General features: G+C 42.7%; 1 long non-coding RNA gene across 2 annotated transcripts in view; it reads right to left on the bottom strand.

Moving 5' to 3' along the window:
- The window catches only part of LOC135180276 (uncharacterized), a 94550-nt gene that overhangs the window by 20976 nt on the left and 54211 nt on the right, over positions 1-19363 (bottom strand). The window contains exon 3 of one of the 2 annotated variants that reach the window (XR_010304353.1): positions 7356-7488. The exons of the other annotated variant lie outside the window; for it this stretch is intronic. This is a non-coding gene — a long non-coding RNA (uncharacterized LOC135180276). The remainder of the gene's footprint in view (positions 1-7355; positions 7489-19363) is intronic. 2 annotated transcript variants of the gene reach the window in all.

Genomic DNA, 19363 nt, shown 5'->3' with positions numbered 1-19363 from the left:
ATGTCCATAAAACATAGTGTAGTTTGGAGTAGCATTTCAGCAGTGTAATTCAGCTACACCCAAACTCCAGCCAGACAGTGTTTTAGCAGCTGCAGTTAATTTTGCCAGTAAGTCTCATATGTGTCTATTGGTGTTTTAACCCATAGTGTGGTACAGCTGACAGTTGTGGAGTGCCTTCACTTTCCAGAACCCTTGTGATAGTTTGGGTGTTCCCTGTCCCCCCCCCCCCCCCACTTTAGAAATCACCCAGACTAGACTCAGGCAGCTCTGGAAATGGAATGAAGCTTATATTTACAGCTGGCACAATAGACAAGCAGATAGTTACAGTGTATACAGTTATAGACAGAAATAGACAAGGGAAAAGGTAATACAGAAACACAACTCCCCTCCCAGAAACCTGAGTGCCCAGGAGGGGCTCTCAACCACCCCTTCACCTTCTCCCCCCACCCCTCTCAACCTTACCCCAGTGCCAAGGAAGAATGGAGGTTCAGCCAGGGGGTTAGGAAGCAAAGTGAGTTAGTCAGAGAAAACAGCAGAGAGGCTAGAGAGAAATGCAGGTTGGAGCTCCCCAGCAGGAGTGGTGCCTTATCTATGTTTTGATTCTTGTTCTTATACCTCTCAGCAAGCCTATGAGTGAAGCAGATATCACCATTGTTTTCCTTCCACAGCCTGTAATCTAGTCCTGCTCACCAAAACATTCTAGCTAGCTTCAAACTAGCACAACCCTCTTCTTTTATTTTCACCCCAGAGTTCATTGACTGAACAGGGCAGGGTGGTAGATTGGACTTGGATGATCTTGGAGGTCTCTTTCAACCTGGTTGATTCTATGATTCCAGAAATCAAAGCTCTTAATCTTCCAACAGATTATTTTTTTTTCATCAGTCCAGGATCTATTTTCTTCTCTCTCTCACACAGAAACCCAAACAACCATAAAAACATCATAACTAAGTTACCTTCAGGAAGGTCAGGAGGAGGGAAATAAATATTTTAAAAGATATTATTTTTAAAGATGTCTCTGAAAGGCACTTGAGTATTATTTTGCTGGCATAGTCACTGATTCCCTGAACAGTTGTGCTGCATTTGGCAGTTCACAAGAGATAGGCAAAATAATCTCAATTATAATACCAGCAACTGTTCACACTAAGTCACAGTGCAGTCTCCTACTAAACCTTTAATATTTTACCATATTTGCTCATATGGTTAGAGTAGCAGAATGTATTTTAGGAGCTTAGGTTTGATTTTTGGTTCTGTTGGAGTCTTCTAGTGGCATTGTAAGGAAAAGCTTTTACTTGCTCAGCACTTCAGTTGTAGAGAATGAAGCGATCACAGCAAGGTTGTCCATTTCGTGTCCCTTGTCCTCTACTGTTTATACAACAAGCTCTTACAGGAGGACAGCATTTTCTGCTGCTTAGGAGCGTGCATTTTTCCCAGTGTCAAGGTGCATTCTTAGTGCACATACCCATAACTAGGGATGTCCATAGAATCATAGAGTCAGCCAGGTTGGAAGAGACCTCCAAGCTCATCCAGTCCAACCTAGCACCCAGCCCTATCCAGTCAACCAGACCATGGCACTAAGTGCCTTATCAGAATGGACTTTTGTATCACCATGCAATATAAAAACTACTGTTTCTATATTATACATGAAAAGTAAACATAAATACATACAGATTTGTGAGTGATGTTTGCTTTCACAGTATCTTATATGAATAATTTAATTGTTTCAAGTTTCACAACTTCGCTACACCAGTGCATTATCTAAATACTGACAGTGGGATGGTTTTATGCACATCTCAATAAGAGAGAGAGTTATCCTAAAGAGTGGCATTTAAATTCAGATAAATCAATTTATGCCTCTCGTTCCATGTCCCTGGTGCTTTTAAAATCACTTCTTCATATTTATTTGCCTTCTGTCAGTATACTGATTCAATGGAGAGCTATTTTCAATAATTGCAGTTCATTTCCCAAAAATCAGATATTAGTGTAGATGAAAAGATCATTCCTGACTGGTTTTAGGCTGCCTTGATTGTTTTAGTTATTGAAAGTTAATTGAACCAGAAAAGCTGAGGATAAAAGTTGATTTGTCAGAGGGAATTCTGTTAAAGTGACTGATTGTTGTATAAGGAGAGGCAACAATAGGTGAAGCTGTCTCATCATCACCTGCTTATTTTTAAGGACTAGATCAAAGAGGGGAAAGAGACGTTTGGTTCCTCCTGGATGCTTGTAGTCAATGAATCTGCAGTCTTTTTGTAACTAATTGCAGATCGGAGTTGCTACCTGAGTAGCCTTGGTGTAGCCCCAGGCAGGCTGACGTTGCAAATTCCAAGAGAAGGGCTGTACTTTTGTCATAAAGAGAGATCCATGGAGGGAAGACCCGTGTATTTTTTTTATCACACTTGTCCTGGGTGTAAGAGGGAAGCGCTGGTTTGTGTTTGATCAGAAGTTAGAACACGCCGATAATCACCGGGTGGCTGATGCTAAGATCCGGGGGAAGCAGGGCTGGCAGGGGGGCGCAGGAGCAGCAGGGAACGACAGGAAGGACCAGGTTCCAAAATAAAGGAAGAGATTGGTTCTCCTTGGTTCAGAATTCCGGGGGTCACAGGACACACATCACACAATTCTGAACACATCCAAACCAAGAGCATGGGTGGGTGAGTTGGAGCGGCACCAGCCTGACCACCACGATGGTGCAGTTCCCGCCGGGGATGCTCACCTGCTGAGTCGGCAGCTGACCAGCTCTGCGAGTGCGCAGCTTGGGAGCTCTGCTGGCCAGGGGGACAGGGTGAGCACAGCCTGCCTCTTGATCAATAGAGCTACCTGGGATTGGTTCTCATGTCTTAGCACTGTAGTTTCTCCCTGTGGCTGTAGCAGCTGAGCCATGAATATTGTGTATGTATCTTTGTCATGATGATTTTAGTGTTTAAGCTATAGTAAAGTATTGAAACTGTACCCAGAGAGGGGTACCCATGTGTGAGAGCATTCTCTGGTCCCGAGGAACTCACTGCAACACTCAGTAAGCAGATATTGGTGAGAGTATCTGGGACAGATATGAAGATGTCAGGTCTACACTGCATTTCTAGAGCTTTCAAAGCATACCAACTGCTCACTGCTGCTACATATGCTCAGAAATTACATGGTGGAGATGATCTCCATGAAAGCCTACAGTCCTCTTCACATTCAAGCCCTTGAGGGGGTTAAATCATAGACTCATAGAATCATTCAGGTTGGAAGAGACCTCCAAGATCATCCAGTCCAACCTAGCACCCAGCCCTAGACAGTCAACTAGACCATGGCACTAAGTGCCTCATCCAGGCTTGGCTTCAACACCTCCAGGGATTGTGACTCCACCACCTCCCTGGGCAGCCCATTCCAATGCCAATCACTCTCTCTGACAACAACTTCCTCCTAACATCCAGCCTAGACCTGCCCTGCCACAACTTGAGACTCTGTCCCCTTGTTCTGCTGCCGGTTTTCTGGGAGAAGAGCCCAACCCCACCTGGCTGCAGCCTCCCTTCAGGTAGCTGCAGACAGCAATGAGCTCTGCCCTGAGCCTCCTCTGCTGCAGGCTGCACATCCCCAGCTCCCTCAGCCTCTTCTCATAGGGTTTGTGCTCCAGGCCCCTCACCAGCTTTGTTGCCTTTCTCTGGACATCTTCCAGCACCTCAACATCTCTCTTGAATTGAGGAGCCCAGAACTGGACATAGCACTCAAGGTCTGGCCTGAGCAGTGCTGAGTACAGGGGCAGAAGAACCTCCCTCCTCCTGCCGGCCACAGAGGAAAGAGAGCAGGTGGAAAGTCTTGAAGGGTTATGGGCAAGACATTTCCTTTAGCAAGCTCCTGGGCAAAAGAATGTTTCTGAAAACATTCCGTTGAAATACACTTTGAGGTGAGAATCTTCATTTTCACATAGTGAAGCCAATGACTGCTTTCCAGTGTTAAAATTATGTTGGCATCATTTTTTGCTTGGCTGAATTTTAAGGCTGATAAGATCTCCCACACTGCCCAAGTGATTTCACTGCTCAGAACCCATTAGGAAAATCTCCATCTTCATCCCAATATTGACTGGAGAAGCCATTCTATTAAATTCTATTATAGTTTGTTATCTAACATGCTCAGTGTTGAGTGACAAGAAGAAAATGATAATGTGTTCACCTAGAGACTGTAAGACAAATGTTTGATGTGTTCTGTAGGCTTCTGTTAGATAACATTATGGCCACATTACACTAAATAGGCACGTCCTGCCTTTTACACTGAAAAAAACCTCTGTGAGTTATTGGCACATGCAGATACTTAAAAGCCAGCAGATCATGGCTTCCAGAGTGATTCTGGAGATGAATGTGCTTTCCTGACAGATTCCTAGAAATATTAAACTGCATTGAGCTCTGGTTTGACATTACATCAAGGAAATCCATATTCTGTGTGCATTACAAAACAGGAATCCTGAGCACTACTGTGTGTTGAAATGTATCTGTAAATTACAAAAGGGCCTCCCTCTAATTTTCAAGTGGCTGCTCTTCACGGGTTGCCAAGATTTTGTTTGAAAAGTGACTTGGAAAAAAAATCTCTTCCTTTAATGCAGATATTTCTAAATCTATTCATTATTTAGCACAACAGGGTTCTGCTGGTTCTGTTTAAGCCTTCAACTTAAGCTCTCATTGATAACCAGGCTAGTGATCCCTGAATGTGGGAGAGCAGAGTCTGCTCCCCAGCCATTGCCTGTCTGCCTTACGAGCAGAGCCCCCTACACAGAATGGTTAAATCACAGAATCACTGAATGGTGGGAGTTGGAATGGACCTCTGGAGATCTTATAGTCCCACCACCCTGCTAAAGAAGGTTCACCCACAGCAAGTTGCCTGGGATTGTGTCCAGGTGGGTTTGGAATCTCTACAGAGAACCGGCATGGTCAGATGACACCTCCTGGGTTACAGTTTGTATCTGGTGCCCCTCATCCTGTTACTGAGCACCACTGAAAAGATACCTGACCCATCCTCTTGGCTTTTAGAGGTTGATAAGCATTGATGAGACCCCCTCTTGGTCTCCTCTTTCTCCAGGTTAACCAGACCCAGGTCTCAGCCTCACCTTGAAGGAGAGGCTCCAGACCCCTCATTATCTTCAAAGCTTCTGTTTGACCCTCTGCAGTAGTTCTTTGTTTCCCTTGAACTGTGAAGCCAGACCCAAATGTCCTCAGCTTTGAGCATGTGGTCAGCACGACAGCAGCTTTCTTCTGGTTTGAGAAGTGCTGAACAACATTTCTTGCCTTCAGCATTGCTGGCAGGCCAGGGGAGGAAACACTGCTTGTTTTGTTGTTTGCGTAACTGACCTTTTTTGGGTATCTTTAATAACATCATGTTTCCTACACATGTGTCATGGAGGGGATTTCCCTGTTCTTCCTCTGTTAGGGGGAGGTGAGAAATTAATTTGAGGCAGTTTTGATTTTTTATAAAATTATTTATTAAAATTAATATTTACAAACTTGTTCCACCCCCAACCACTATGAAATCAGGTTCTTATGCAAGAATGAAAATAGCTTGGGATATATATTTGCAGGGATTGACTATTAAATGGGAATATCAAATTATTAACAATTATTGGCAGAGAGAAAGATTTCTTAGGCTTAATACCTCTTAACAGCTCTAGTGTTTGCCCAGCAAGGGCTGAAACTGTGTGTGCTCTTTAGATAGTGATAACTTATATTACAAAGGAATTAAAGCTTACTTAGGTGTGCTGCTCTTGAGTATTAATCATTAATCACCCTCCTGGGATTCTGTCTCAGCATGTGCCCAGTATTGGGGTCTTTGCAGCTGGAGTCTGTCCCGGCTTGCAGGGATGATAAAGGTTTTCCAGTCTCTGGGGTAAACAGAGTTTCTCTAACCTTCTCTCCTGGGGTGAAGTGGGCTCTGCCTTGGTGTTGCAGCTTCTGGATGCTGTGCGTGTCCAGGGATGATCAGCTGGCAGGAATTCCCCAATGCAGGAGAAGGATTTGTCTGTGCAGCTTCTGACATGGTCTCACAGCTAGCAGGCTGCGTTTGCAGGTTTGCAGGCCATCTGGAAAGGGGTCTGCTGGCTCTGGGTCTTTCCAGAGTTACAGAATAGCTGGCAAGAAATATCTACGCAGGCAAGCAGGGTCTATGCTGTGCTGCACGGAAGTGAGCTCCGTAGATGAATCAAGATAGCTCTAGGCTTAGGCAGGGGCTCTCGGCTCCCCATATATGTATGGTGCAGGCATGAATGTGCTCTGCTTCTCAGAGGGCTGGCAGGTAGCTTGACTGCACCTTGAGATCAATGCATGAGGTCTGAGCCTCTGTAACGCTTGCAAGTGAGTGAGGCCTGATCCTGTGTCTAGGCCATGCAAGCAGGTCAGGGCAGCAGGGTGCTGCTGTGGATCAGAGCTGAGTCTACATGCTCTAAGCTTCTGAATGGTTTGAACCTCTGAACAGACTGACTGTCTGACCACGTGGTGCTGCTGTGCACCCCTATTTATAGGGTCTGGGGCAGAGATTTGTGGTTCGTTGGACATCTAAAATGACCAATCAGGTTGGCTGTAAGCCAAACCTTGCCCCAATAGGCAGTAGAGACATGCCTGGACCCTCCCAATGGGGATTACCTGCCTGGAACCCCGGGCTACCTGTACTGGGGGTGTGTGTGTTACACAATTTTGCTGCCTCGTGGGTCCTGGCAGAAGAACATGTCTGGGCATGCAGAGGCATGGTGAAGCCTCAGGTTTGGGGCTGCCACCTCTCCACCACAACATGTGATACTGCTTTGTGTGTGATATATTACTGCTTGCTTATCTCAATGAGGTTCAGAGGGTTTCTGAAACTGAAGCAGAGTTGTAGCAGTTCTTGTAACAGGAAAAAAAACAACTGATTGTTCTGGAAGAGAATTATTACGAAGGCAGATCAAGACAATCAGCAAGATCCTAAACTATAAAAAGCAGTGTAATGTCCTAGTGAAACTTGTTATGCTGGGCAGGCTTGCAATCATTTGTCTCTTTTTCTATTTCTCTTGGGTGCCAGAAGAGAATAGAAATAGAGTATTATAAGCTTCACAAATGATCAAACCTCTTGAACTGTCAGATTTCTATAATAAAGTGGAACTCGAGAAGAAGATATTTTTTCAGAACTGCCATTTTCAAACCCAATCCATTCTCTGGGATTACATTTCACAGACCTGTGTTTCAGCTCTGGTAAATACAGACCATTCCCCTTGACTAGCAAAGGTGACTCCAGTGAAAACATTTTAAGTGTGCTTCCACCTCCTCCCCTTAATGATATGATTCAAACTGAAAATAAAGAGGGCTTTCAAAGACTTATTTTGTAATAAATGGCCTCACAGGAATGAAGAACCATGAACTTACTCATAAGGTACAGTAGCTCCATGGCTGAGAGCAGAAGAGCACAAAGATTCACATTCCCTTGTTGCTTCGGTAGCTCTTTTCAAGATGTTTCCTATTTGACCTTTGCCACAAAGATGAGATCTGCCCAGAACCTCTGAAAAAAAGTAAAGCAAAGTCACACAGAGATGTCTTAATGTGTGCTTTGCACAAAGCCCTTTTCATATCTACCTAAAAGCAGTGGACTGTGGCAAATAAGTTGTGGACAGGACCACTCAAGCCCAGATGGCCTGAAGGGACACTATTTAGAATGACCTTTTAACATCCTTTGTCAGAAATCTGCATAGCTGAAGTCAAAAAGGTCTGTCCTTGTCTAGAAAATAAAGGACAGAGAATGTTTTGGCCATGGTTTCTTCTCATTCCTCCACAGAAAGGTGTAACTTGTATTTTCCAAGATGCTGCTTCAGTGAAGCAGGTGAGTTGCTAATGCAGTTTGGAAAACAAAACAGAAGTTCAGCTTTAATCTATTTCATCCCAAGCTAAGAAAAACTAAACCCAGCTTCCAAATGGAGCTGCTCTCTGTAACAGATTTCACTCTTATGTACGATTCTGGTAGAAGCTGTCTTTCTCTAAAGCCAGCTCTAAGAGAATAAGAACTTCCACGAAGGTCCAGTTTTAGAGCTGTACTGCTCTTCCAGCCAGCCTTGAAGAAAGAGAAAGATTAATCCTTTGAAAGCCACTCATGTTGTCTGCACTGAAAATGAGTTTGCAACAAGAACTTTAATGTTTAGTTACAGATTTCCTTGCCTTTTACTTTTTAATTGTATAAAAAGCTCACACCTGAAAAAAACGTTCCAGAGGCTGTATTTCTAAATATGTTCTTGTTTTGTTTGGTCCAAGTGCACTGTGGAAAGGTTGCAGTTCTTGCCTGCAGAGTAATTGTATTTTGACTATGTGAGCCAACTGTCAGGACCAACTGAAAGGAAGGTAAAGCAGCTGACCGGCCTGACAGAATGTCACTGTAGCTGGAATCAAGCATGCAGGCAAGAATTGAAATGGGCAAAGCTGATTAGGGATCAGCTAACGAAAGGCTATAGGAGAATATAAAAGGTAAGATCTCTAATTAGCTGTTTGAGCCAGAGCTTTAGACAAACTGTAGAGGTGGACTTGTGAACTGCATAAGAAAGGTTCTCAATAGGGACTTTATTGTGGATTGTAAGAGTGGTGAGGAAACAAAGGAGGGGGAACAATGAAGAATGGCAGTTCTGGGGCACCTCCATCTTTCTCCTGCCATGCATCATGCAGTCAGGTAAGAGAAACTTTTGGATTACAGTAGTTGACTTTATATAAACTGTGTGCAAGAAAAGCCTCAGAATCCGGTCGGGAAAGGACTGGAATAGCAAATAGGAAAGTTCTAAAGGTTGATACCAGACATAGAGAAAAAGGGAATTCATTCCAATAATTAGGATGAACTAATCCATCTTAACATAATGTTTGCCTGTGGAAGATTTACAGGAAAGGCTTTAGCATACTCTTTCAGTCAAGGAACCATGTGGCTGATCTGGCCAAAACCTAAGACAGTCTGAATTTAGACCAGTTGGCCAATGCTCCAAATCCCTTTTTTTCCCATATATAATTCCCACATCCTGCTTGTGACAGCCCCATAAATATTGCTTTCTGAATGAAGTTCTATGTTAATGATTTATTCATGATTATTACTGAGTCAATGTGACTTTGGTTGTGGCAAGATTTAGACTCATGGCTATCACTGCTAAGAAATGAATCTATATTATACATGGAAGAGGCTTCCCAGGGAGATTGCACAACCTCCTTCACTGGAGACATTCAGAACTGCCCTGGACATGATCATGGGTAACCTGCCCTGGGTGATGTTACTTTAGTGAGAGGGGAGGTTGGACTAGATGATCTCCAGAGGTGCCTTTCAACTCCTACTATTCTGTGGTTATATAACTATATAAGGTAGTGTTGAGTTAATAGTTGGCCTTGATGACCTTCAAGGACTTCTACAGCTTAAACAATTGTATGTGCAAAGCTGCTAAAGTATTTCTGCTGTATGTACAGTATACCCCTTGGTAATCAGCAATGACCATCAATAAGAGCTGCACCAAGGATTTGAGTGGTGGCACAGGCAGGTCTTCATATTAAAATCTAAGGTAGATTGGTGAATGAGTTCAGTATTAATCCAGGTACTCCACATCAGAGTAATGAGCAATGCATTTGTTTGTGGGGAAGAGCAGCAAGTTTCAACATTAGCTGTTGAACCATCTGATTCTAGGTATGGTGTATGAAACCTAGGCTTCACAGAAAAGAAGAAATAAGGCAGCCAGGCAACCTTGGCCTAGTAGTGGGTTTCAAACAGGCTATTTAGAAGTGGTCTAGGAAAGGAGTGTAGATGAAACTGCAAAGCAAACACCTGTGTTTCTTGGTTGTGTTAATACTGTGCATATGCTTTCTATTTCTACAGCAAACTGGATCAGCCTGGGATCACAGCATCCCTGTATTCTGAGGAAGTCAGATCCCAATCTGATGTGTGCAGCTTGGACATCTCCCTAATTTGAAACAGAACCACTACCACCCTATGAAGCTTCTGAAAATAATTGAGATCTGATCAAAACCATTCAGTGGTTTATATGATTTTTACCCCCTCCCTTTTCCTTTTTCTATGGAAATGTTCTGGCTTCCTGGTTTATGGAAGAGAAAGTATGCTGAGAACAAGTGGTTTTCTTGGTACTGCCTGAAGATACATGTTTTATATCAAACTTTCCATTGAGACATAGCAAATTCCCAGCTCTTCATTCTTGCCACCAGAAAAGTGGAATAGCCCAGAAGTAATAACCATATTTATAGTCTTTGAACTTCCCTTTTCACATAATGCATTTTGACTTTCACAGTACTGAACAGAATACTACTGGAAACAAACCCTAATTATATGTTTCTCAAAGATGATAGCTGTGTGCCTTATTACTGCATTTATAAAGAACAACAAAATTGCACACTTATGTCATACTACTGCTTTATTTTTAATATTTTATATCAAGCATTTGGAAATAGTTGCTGTTCTGTGAGACAGCCAGGAGGCAGAACTCTAATCTGTACTTATGATTATAGTCAATGCCAACTGAATCTCCCATTAACATCATAGAATCAGCCAGGGTGGAAGAGACCTCCAAGCTCAGCCAGTCCAACCTAGCACCCAGCCCTAGCCAGTCAACCAGACCATGGCACTAAGTGCCTCATACAGGCTTTTCTTGAACACCTCCAGGGTTGGTAACTCTATCACCTGCCTGGGCAGCCAGTGTACACCAACAAAAGCTCAGGCTGTTGGTAATCAACTTATTTAACATTTTGAGGGAACAAAAATCTTGCTGCATTCCAGAAACCTCATGTAGCAGTCTCTAAAGGTCGGAGTTCCTGTCAGTGTTGTCACTTAACTGATCTGACTTTTCCCCTCTTCACCAGCAGAATATTGTCATCTGGCACGCTGCTGATGCCTTCAAAAGGTGAGGCACTGCTGGCTTCAGTGGCCTGCTTTTCTAGCAGCCAAAACAATTATTTCTGGATAGTGTGTCAGCTTTGACTGAGCTCCACTTGAGCTGTCAATTCAGAGGCCTGAGCACCTCAAATTTAGAAGGGAATGCTCCTATCTAGCCAATTCAAGTGAGTTGAGCATTGGATTAGCCACTTAAAAGACTACTTCTTTGTCAGCTCATCCCCATGAATTTGGTCTCATGCTGGTGTAATAGGTGTTAGGAGCAGCATGGGACACATGTGCTTGTGTATTCTAAAAGCCTCTTGTGGATGGATTGTTATGTAAATGATCTTTCTGTTGGGCTAGGGGGCTGGGAGAACAGAGGTCATCTTTGAAAGATCAGGAACACTTTCACAGACCACTGGCTCTCTGTGCTTGCAAGTGGGTCTGGTGCTGGACATTTATCAAGGGGAATGAGGACAGACAGTTCAAAGGTGATTCTGATGGTTTTTTTTCATGGTGTTTGAATGTGAACTTCATTTTATGAAGAAATTGTTAGTTGGTTTATGTATGCATCTGACAGATATAATGACATGAGCAATCTCTTCTTCACTGTTAAAAGCAAGCTGTGAATGTAATTCAGTCTTTCACCTGCAAAAGGATTTGGCCCAATGTGAACCCTGAATATTGCACCAAACACCCAGTGAAAGAAGAGGAAGAAGAGGGAACCCCTGCCAGGAAGGTATTTCCCAGCAAGGGAGACTCCTTTTGCAAAGCCTAATGAGGGCTGTGAAACCATGCCTCTGGGATCCATCCAGATTCCACAACTAAGCCAGAGAGGGACTGATGAAAGCTAATAACGCTCCATGGCTACAGTTTCAAATTCCTCACTCAAACTTGTGTTCATTGCAGGCTTACAGTCATGAGGAGAGGAGCTCTGCAGCAGTGCCCCAGCCCTCAGCCACTATTGCTGTTGGCCATGGTGTGCTGTTAAAAACGGCTTGTAGAAACGTGGCCTGTCTCCTTACCAGATTTTTTCTGGCTCCCTGACACTTCATGGTGAAGGCGTGTTTGAAAAGTGGTCGTACTGCTCCCCACTCTGCAGGGCCTTTCTGATGGACAGCTTCTGAATTAGACCCAGCCTACTTTATGAAAAGCGACTTGGCAACCAGGGGTTGGCGTCGCATGGAAAGTGGAGGTGTCATAAATAACAGGCACAAACTGGTGTTCATGCAAGTTAAGGCTTTAATAAAGTTGCAGGAATCAAGCAATGTACAGGCCTGGGTGCGAGGAGAGATTCTGATCTATCCCAACGCACATCCTTTGCCTTCAGTTTTCTCCTTTTATACCCTATTCTATTACATATTTACTAAGTTCTAAGAAAAGGTTGGGTTTTCTTTATCAGTTCTTAGGAATGTGAGATGTCTCTTCCACACAGGTCTCCTTTCATCCGGTGGTCCCTCTGGTAATCTTTGATGAAGTAAGGGGTCTTGCTTAAGTGTCTTCCTCATGAACTTCAAAGTCCTGGTTCTTCTATTTGCTCATACAGGAAAGGTGGCACCAGGAGGAATGCATTTCCATTTAAATATGCAAACGACTGTCTCTTCCACATGCCTCCCTCCTTCACCAATCTAATTACTCTTATCTTTAAGTTTATTGAGATGGTGGTGCAAGCAGGAATGCAGTTACATTCAACCCCCCCCCCCTTCCTCCTTGTCTGTGACCTCTTGCCACGAATTGATCAGATCAAACATATGATTCTATATATTTCTCACAGAGGCAAGGTGCAAATGTGGCCCAGAGCTTGTTGCTTAAACCTGAACTTCACAGTGACTGCAGGTGATGCATATCGGTGAGCTTATCAGAAAAGCCCTCTCTGAAGGCACAACCCTTACTCGTGTCAGGTAAGCATCTGTTTGCAGTGTGCAGCTCTCTTTGGTGACTGCACTGGGTTACACAGGCTTTCTGGACATAGTGCTACACAGAAATTCAGAAAGAAGTCTGTGAGTGCTATCAAAGGGATAACAGCGTGCCTCTTGCTCAGGGATTCTGACAGTGCACTTTCCAGCAGCTGGAAAGAGTTGGGGAGAGGAGGACAGAGTGTAGGTCTGATTTCAGCTATTCAGACATATACCAGCACTGGCATGGCATTGGGATGCTAATCAACAACCCGAGTTTTTCACTTCTCTCTTGGAAGATTGGCAGAATCCCTCTTGGTTCACCATTTGAAGTTCTGTGTTCTTATTAAGCTTGTCTTCTTGACAGATTGTGGGGACAGGAAGGTTTTGTTTTTTCCATTACATATTTCCTTTCCCAACTCTTTTAATTCTTGCACTTTATCCTTTTCCATTTTCATGCTCTTATTTATAGAATCATAGTTTCACAGAGAGTTTTAGATTGGAAGAGACCTCTATAGGTCAGCTGGTTCAACTCACCTGCAGAGACCAGGGACATCTTCAGCTAGATCAGATTGCTTAGAGCTGCATCCAATCTGACCTGAAATGTGTCCAGGGATGGGATAACTACTGCATCTCTGGAAAACCTCTTTAAGCAGGTTATTATTTTACTATTCTTGTTTTCATTTTCTTAATTTGTTAGAAATTATAGAAATGGAATAATGGAAAGAAGGGAGCATCTTTCCCTCCTAAAACTTCCACACACTAATATTTCCCATTGACCCTGGAAGTTACTCTAGAATTCAGCATTATAGCAAGAACACAGTAGCTTCTTGTTGCACTTTCCCAGGGGCTTTAATTGTACCATGAGAAGACAGCTTCTTGCTTTTCCACCAGAAACTTTTGAGTTCAGGAGCACTTTTTCATTGCTTTATTTTCATGTCTTTGTGTGTGAGACAGATATTGAGTTGATTTTTCAAGCTCTTTCTCTGGCCGTGACTTTGGAGATTGTTCTCCTTTCTTGGTACATGGCCTTCTCTTGCAGTTGGTTTGCTGTGCCTCTGGAGATTTCCTGGGGTTCATGTAGGAGAAAAGCAGAGGGTTTGGGTGGGTATTTACTGAGTCTCTACAGGAGCTGCAGCCATAGTTCACTGCTTTAGAGCATAGTAGGAGAGCAGAAAGAAGCTGGGAAGAGTTAACACCTGCTTCAGCTGTAACTATTGGAGAATGAATGTGGGTGGCATGTGGTTTGGGTGGAGTTGAGGTCATGATATTTCCTCACCTTTCTTGCTACTCTTGTCTGTTCTGTGCTTCTCAATCCTGTCTGACAATCTTCTTTCCCACCTGCTTCCTCAAATTGGGAAACACTATTTCCCAACCAAAAGTGCAACGTGTCTTCCTGCAGAGCACTTCTCAGTGGAAGGGAGCACTGTTTTGGTAGATTGCCATTAGTCACAAAGAGCTGGCTTTATACAAATAGGTTTCAGTACCTGGTGTTGCGTAGCTGAAAGGGTGTAGTTGGCACAGTTCAGTTTTCAGAGTCACTTGGGCAGGGCTCAGTGAAGCAATATTTTAGCCAATGAACTTTCAGCCTGGAGAAGAAGAGGCTCATAGGAGACCTTGCTGGTCTCTCCAACTACTTGAAAGGAGGTTGTAGCCAGGCGGGGGTTGCTCTCTTCTCCCACGCACCCAGTGACAGAACAAGAGGACGCAGCCTCAAGCTGCAGCATGGCAGGTTTAGGCTGGACATTAGGAAGAAGTTCTTCACAGAAAGAGTGATTTGCATTGGAATGGGCTGCCCAGGGAGGTGGTGGAGTCACGATCCCTGGAGGTGTTCAAGAAAAGCCTGGATGAGGCACTTAGTGCCATGGTTTATTTAAGTAGAAAGTTAGGTGTTAGGTTGGACTTGATGATCCTAGAGGTCTTTTCCAACCTGGTTAATTCTGTGATTCTGTGGGTTCTCTTTATAACCCACTCTAACATGTCATAGGGAAGCCTTCTTGAGGTAAACTAGCACAACCTCCTTCTTCACAGCTTCACTGTGGGTAGGTAAAATTCAACATCGAACCACAGTTTTTCATGTTTCCTTTGCACATATATGACTTCTTGGAGGACAGAGAGGTGTCAGTTCCAGAAAGTATGGCTCTCTTCAAAGTGAAAAAACCAACCAGCCAATCCACTAACCAAAGAAAATGGTAGGAAATGGGACAAATAAGAATGTAAAACATGCTTTGGTAATATTGGTTGATTCACCAGTGCTGTTTCTCCTTCCATATATTAATTCAGTGCTATTTAATCAACAGTTTGATCTCATCCTTGCTTCCCTCATAATATGCAAGAATATCAAAGAGAACAGAAATCACAGGAATGGTGGGGATTGGGAGTGACCTCTCAGGATCATGGTTAAAGTTAGCACTGCCTTGCAGCAGAGCAAGTAGGAAAGAATTTGTTGCTTCTTGGCCTCTGATGAGTTCCATTTGTGCATGGCTGTTTACTCTGCATGCAGAACTGCATTTGTTCTTAGTACAGCTACATATATTTTCTTATTAAGATGAATGTTGTGTTGCACACATAGCATTTGACTGTCAAATGGGGCTTAATGACTTTAGGAGTGGCAATGTGTGTGTGTGAACCATTGTAAACTTTCAAGTCCTTTCATGGTGAGTAGATAGCCTGGTGACCAAACAGCTCTGCCTTGGGATGCTCTTTCACCTGTTTTCCCCTTCTTGAGGAAAAAAGTATTTCCACCAAACCTGCCGTTTCCTGTGTTCATATGACTGTGTTTTGGTGTGCTCAGACCCCACAGTTTGGTCCATTTTCATTACTGAGTCTCAGGACTGTATCAAGAGTTGATTAATGCTTGATGTTTTTGGTGTAGATATTTTTTCACTGTTCTCAGTGGAAAATTTGCTGTCTCTCATTTAAATAGACTTCCATTGGATTTACTTCCTGCCCTTTAATGATGGCATAATCACTTCCCTAGACTTATTATTTCAGAAGGTTTCATTTAAGAAAACTCTTTCTGTAGATTAATGTAGTGCAGATTTATTCTTCAGCATGTCCACGTTTGATATATACAGTATTTAAGTTTGTATTCACTTAGCAAAGCATTTACTCCATTATCGTGTAATCATTTCCAGTCCAAATAGAGAATCTACAGATTAATATACTATAAATTTATCCTTGCAGCAGTTTTATTGCTATATTAGTTATTAAGCTATGTTTGTATTGAACTTCCAAAGTATAAAAGATAGAGAAGAGATTTGTTTATGTTTCAAATTAAAGTGAATCTTTTACAGTCGGTTCAGACTGGAAGGCTAACAGTTATGGCACACACATTCTCGTTACAGCTGGGCAGACGTTGCCAATCACAATTGGGAAGGCCAGGAAGAGTTTTGACATGGATTTGTGATATGCCATTATAAAAAGGGCTTTTGCTGTTGTTTTCTCAGTTGGGGATTTCTTTTTTTTTCCCAAAGGCCACTAAAAAAAGTGAACTGCAAAAAGTGGAGAAATTGTTGCATTGCTCTTCAACTTTTTTACTTTTACTAACTTATGAAAGGAAAATATGAGTAGCTCAAGCTTGCAATTCTTTTTCTGTTCAAAGCATCCTGAACTCCATCATGTCAATCAGACTAAGTAGAAAATAATAGCTAGGGTAACACCTCAGACTCTAGAGAAGTGGATCACCTCTTTGTGGAGCTGGTCAGTAGATCAACATGGAAAATAAATACCATTTATGTATTATGATGCATTTGTTGTACTCGAGCAAGCAAAGTTGCTGAAGTCTCAGTCCCACCTGTATGGAAGACTCAGAAATTCTAGAGAAGAGAAGAAATAGGCTATTTTCACTCTTATTGTATCTTGCCAATAGCCTGAATTTCTTTCCAGCTTCAGCAATATGATGTAAGACACTAAAAAAAAAAGTCACATATTAATCTCCAGGTTTCTTATCTACATCAGCAAGATTATGATAGAATCATAGAATCAACCAGGTTGGAGGAGACCTCCAAGATCATTCAGTCCAACCTAGCACCCAACCCTAGCCAATCAACCAGACCATGGCACTAAGTGCCCCAGCCAGGCTCTGCTTGAACACCTCCAGGCATGGCAACTCCATCACCTCCCTGGGCAGCCCATTCTAATGCCAATCATTATCTCTGGCAAGAGTTTCCTCCTAGCATCCAGCCTAGACCTCCCCTGGCAGAACTTGAGACTGTGTCCCCTTGTTCTGTTGCTGGTTGTCTGGGAGAAAAGACTAACTCCACCTGGCTACAGCCTCCCTTCACTCATAATTACACTGGCAAGACTATGTGACAGATATCAGAGTATCTTGTTCTGGACAAAAAACATGTTGTGTATATCAGATTTAAGACTAAATCTGCAGTACAAAGGTTCTATATTTACATCTCTGTACCCATATAAATACTGACCCTGGCAGAGTTGAAAAGGATTTTGCTTGGTTGATCTTTTTTTTTTCTTCTTCTGCACTCTCTAGTCTTAGACAATCTATTACCATGTATCACTGTCAGGTTCTCTGTTAAGAAAAATAAGGAAAAAAAACTAAGAGGAACCTTTTCAAGCACACTGTGTGCTTCTGTATAGTAGAGTATACATAACCTAGATTAAAGTATGCCATACAAAAGATGTGTTGCTATACACACATGGAGCTGGAATCTATTTCATGAGTGATGCAGGTAGTTTTTGCAACCCAAAATAAATTTCTAGCCCCTAAAAACATGAACTAAGCCAAAGTATGATGATTTGGTCAAGAAGAGGAGTTTTATAGTCTCCATTTCCTTTCCTGCCCTTCATCCCCATCCCTTGTTTTCCTCCGTTATTAAAATTCACAGAGCTGCTTCTGCCAGCCCACTTATCCCCTGCCACATTGCATCAGCATTTCCACAGAAAGTGTTTCCTCTGAGCTTGGAGCTGTCACAGATGGACTGGAAGAGCTGCTTTCTGGTGATTCAGTGCAGCGGGGGACACATGCTCCAGTGACAGCAATGGCATACAATTAACACAGGCTAAAAGAGCGCAAAGGAAATTGCAGAGCAGAGCGAGGAGCTGCAGAACCCTGAGCTGTAACTCACTCAGGGCTTGCCAATTCTCTTTGCAATAAGGTAAATTATTAAGGCATTGAATGTTTTTATAAGTCAGACTATCACCCTGTTTTAATACAGAATTATGAAATATCAGTGGATTAAACCTCCATTTCATATGAAAAATATTCTTAGGGAGAATTTGTACAACTCTAAGGAATAATTGTCTTGGTCTTGCCACTCTTTAGTAAGGATTTGCAAACACTCTCAATCTCCATTTCCTCCATCATTTTAATACTGTTAAAAAGTATTTTCAAGTGCTTATTGCTGAGCAGCAGTGTGAGTTCCCTTGCGCTGCCACACAGTAGCTATCAATAGCCATGACTGACTGCTATAACTGCCACGCATAGCTAACAGTAGCTATGAGTGACTGCTATAACTGCACTGTAAGGTATCAGACTGGACCAAGGGAGTGTTTCAGAGCATTGCTCAGCTTCTCCCAGGAGGAGAGAGACCCTTCTGCATGGTGGACTTATTTCAACCTTTGCTCTGTGTTGATGCTTTCAGAATTCCTTCTATCTGTGCATGAAAGCCATCATGTTGTCTAATATGTCATGCTGCCTCTCCTCCTCCAGCCTTGCAAGGCTCACTTGAATATCCACGTGCTTGCCTATTAAAATAAACAGCACTAATGATCTCCCCAGCAGTCTCTTTGGAACTTCTCCATTTTCAAGGCCCCAGCTCTGTTTGAAGTTGATAAATTTGTGAATTAGTAATACTTAGCACTTCTCATCCATGAATGGCAAAGGTGAGAAACCATTGTTATTCCCATTTTTATCAAGGAGGCATTTGAACTGTAGAAGTGGCTGCTCAGTTATTTTGGAAACAAAGGATAAAGCAAGGAGAAGCATCTAATTTTCTGCACTCAGCTGGCATTCAACTGGCATTGCAGCCATTGTATCACACTTCCTCACAGAGCCCTTTCTGCACTGGCAAGGTCTTATGGCAGCAGAGATTTAAGTTCCCTGATGGTCAGGAAATTAAACTCTGCCACACAATGTGTTCATTGCTTATTTTTATTGGACCTGACCTACACATTACCAAGTGACCATCCTTTTCCCAAAGGGTAGCTTCCAAGGGATCTCAGAGTAGCCAGTCATCTGTATTTCTGGTTTACTATGAGTCTGACTTATTTTATACTGTAACTGACAGCAAGACAACATATTGTGATTGTGGTTTTTCCTGACTCTACTAATAAGGACCTTAGCTTTGGCTTGAAAAAAAATCATTTTAGCAGTTATCATAGAATATGAATAAATGTCTTTAAGGCTTTTTTGGGATAGTCCAGAGATGATTCAGACACTTTAGAGCTCTCATGGAACATGAAAAAAAGTCATGGTGAAGTACCCAGGGTAAAGACCGCCACCTCTGGCGAGTGGTCTCATGCCATGCTTATGTTTGATGTTGGTCACAAGAATCTTCTCTTAGCAAGGATAATCTGTCTTTTCTGCTTCCAGCCTCATTTCCCTTAAGCATTTCTTGACTGTGTAATCAATCTTGTTTCACTCTCCTAGCACTTTCTGAAACAAGTGCTTGTAATAAGCA

The sequence above is a fragment of the Pogoniulus pusillus genome, chromosome 13 (genome assembly GCF_015220805.1).
Source record: "Pogoniulus pusillus isolate bPogPus1 chromosome 13, bPogPus1.pri, whole genome shotgun sequence".
NCBI classification, from domain to species: domain Eukaryota; kingdom Metazoa; phylum Chordata; class Aves; order Piciformes; family Lybiidae; genus Pogoniulus; species Pogoniulus pusillus.
This window is presented reverse-complemented; position numbering and strand designations above follow the sequence as displayed.